This window comes from Limulus polyphemus, unplaced genomic scaffold (genome assembly GCF_000517525.1).
Source record: "Limulus polyphemus unplaced genomic scaffold, Limulus_polyphemus-2.1.2 Scaffold497, whole genome shotgun sequence".
Taxonomy (NCBI): Eukaryota; Metazoa; Arthropoda; class Merostomata; order Xiphosura; family Limulidae; genus Limulus; species Limulus polyphemus.
The window spans coordinates 339,903-342,141 of record NW_013666107.1 but is presented as its reverse complement, the minus strand read 5'-3'; the positions used below and the strand labels follow the sequence as shown (position 1 = coordinate 342,141).

At 32.9% G+C, this 2,239-nt stretch overlaps 1 protein-coding gene across 1 annotated transcript in view; it reads right to left on the bottom strand.

Annotated features, from left to right (window-relative positions):
• Window positions 1-2,239, bottom strand: part of LOC106458654 — a 177,897-nt gene that overhangs the window by 65,042 nt on the left and 110,616 nt on the right. The gene's annotated exons all lie outside the window — the stretch shown is intronic.

The following is a 2,239-nucleotide window of genomic DNA, read 5'->3' as shown; positions in this document are numbered from 1 at the left end:
CATCCCCATCACAAAGAAAAAGTCACAAACGGGTTATTCTTCGTTTTAAATGATTATTTAAATTTGCAATTATACAAATACATGCGATATATTGTAAAGTTTACACGTTTTTAGCACGAGGTCTTCAGTTAGGCAAAAAATCAATATTGGTGTAAGCTAGTAGACAAGACAGGTAAACATCCAATCACTGTTTAAACGTAGTATCAAAACTGACATTATAAACTTAAAACTGTATACATACACACAAACATACAACCACATACGTATATATCATTAAGGTTAAGAGCATTTTTTTACTAGAATACAGTAAAGCAAAATCTAAAATTCGTGCAATAATATTATTATTATTTTAACTAAAGTCTACACCGTCAAATATTATTCTTTGTTCTTTATTACATGCAATCAAACATCGGGTATATGGAACTTGGATATCTCGAATACATGGTTGATCATGAGGTCAGAATTCAGTCCCTTCAATTTCCGTTAATATTTACTGTATCTAACACTTTACATTTACTATGGATCAAACCTACAGTCAAGGTCTCAGATCACGTATCTCGACCATCTGATATCCAAATAAATTCGAAAGTCTCTAGCACCATGACACATCGGTGTTTACCTGTACTTTGTATTGCTATTACTTGCATTTATTGAAACAAAATAATATTACTTTTAATATCAAAATGCTGTAGCTAGCAAAACAGTTGTTAGATTCGTGTGACCTGTTTTGCCTGTTGTTTTAAGACTTTTCTCCAGTACTTTGTTTGAAACCTAAGGCATTGATTCTGAATGTGGGTCTGCAGAAATTCCCGTTTAAACATAGAAATTATACGTGTAAAAAAAAAAAAGTTTGGCAGAAATGCTTAACTAATAATTCTTGTTCTCTTACAGTCACACGCTATCTAGTGGTGTAGTCGAGGGTCAACTGAGAATACACACTTTCGTTTAATCCTACCATGCCACTCACTGACTTTCTTGAGTACGATAACTACAAGAAAAAAATGTTCGAAAACCATGAGAGCAATATGACTCTTCCTATATTAATTAATGTTTCAGAGTTCTTCATCTGAATATGAAATTCTGTTCGTATATAGTTATACTTTAAAACCTGGCTCAGCACACGTTCTCTGGTTAAATGACTGAAACTGAAAATCTGGCTCAGCATACATTCTTTGGGTTTAATAACTGAAATTATCCTTGACATTTGAAAGCTCACTCCTCGCTCCAGTTTGTGTGACGAAAACAAAAACCTTCTTTTGAGATGACAAGGTTAAGTCGATTAAATATAACTTAAAATGTGATTCACTGTAATGAACGAAAAACTATATATACCTATGATATACATATATATATATATATATATATATACTTTCACCGATGTAATTAAACAGTTACACCATTGAATAAAGTATCGTTTGAAAGATAAACTTCTCTTTGCCATCAGAGGTAAAATTTAAAATATTCTGACCGGTTCATTTGCAGTATCGGTTTTAAACCGTCGAATTATAGGTTTAACATTTTCGTTTAGAATCGGTTTTAAGCCGCCAAATTATAGACCTAGCCCTCTGGCTAGCAAATTCCTACTTTAATTAATACAGCTTAATGATATTTTAGCTTCTGCAGTTTTTTCTTTCGAAGTACACTACTTTCAAAATCAATTTATTATTATGCACACGAAGTGAAGAAGTCAAATCTAATTTATCTGCAAGAGCCCGTTGTGCGTCAAGAGCTATTTCTTTGAGAAACGTTGGTGTATTTTTTATAAAATCGCAATAAAGGTATCACTCGTCAGACATAAAAGTCGTTTCAATAAAAGTATATGCAGGCAAATCGAGCTTCTTCTAATTAACCATACTACAATGTTGCCTGATACACATCTGTCTCTTCTGAGTGCAAGTTAATATTATATAGATTATTACAAGTGCCCTTCATCGGAAAAGGCAACGATGTGGCTTGACAGTTGTAAATCCAATTTCTTGATCATTATCAACGGAACCGCCCCATACTCAGGCACAGCACGAGAAGGAGTTATATCAATATTTTCATAAAATATAAATTTAGTTTCAATAAACTGACTGGAAATATGGAATGCCACATACACAGGACATAAAAATGCACCAACTACAATACTTGTGTTCGGCAACATGGATATCAGAAAATGTTGAGCCCGCAAAACATCAAAGATAAAAACTATTTATCAGATTTATCTTCTACTTACGACCCTCATACGTAGAATACA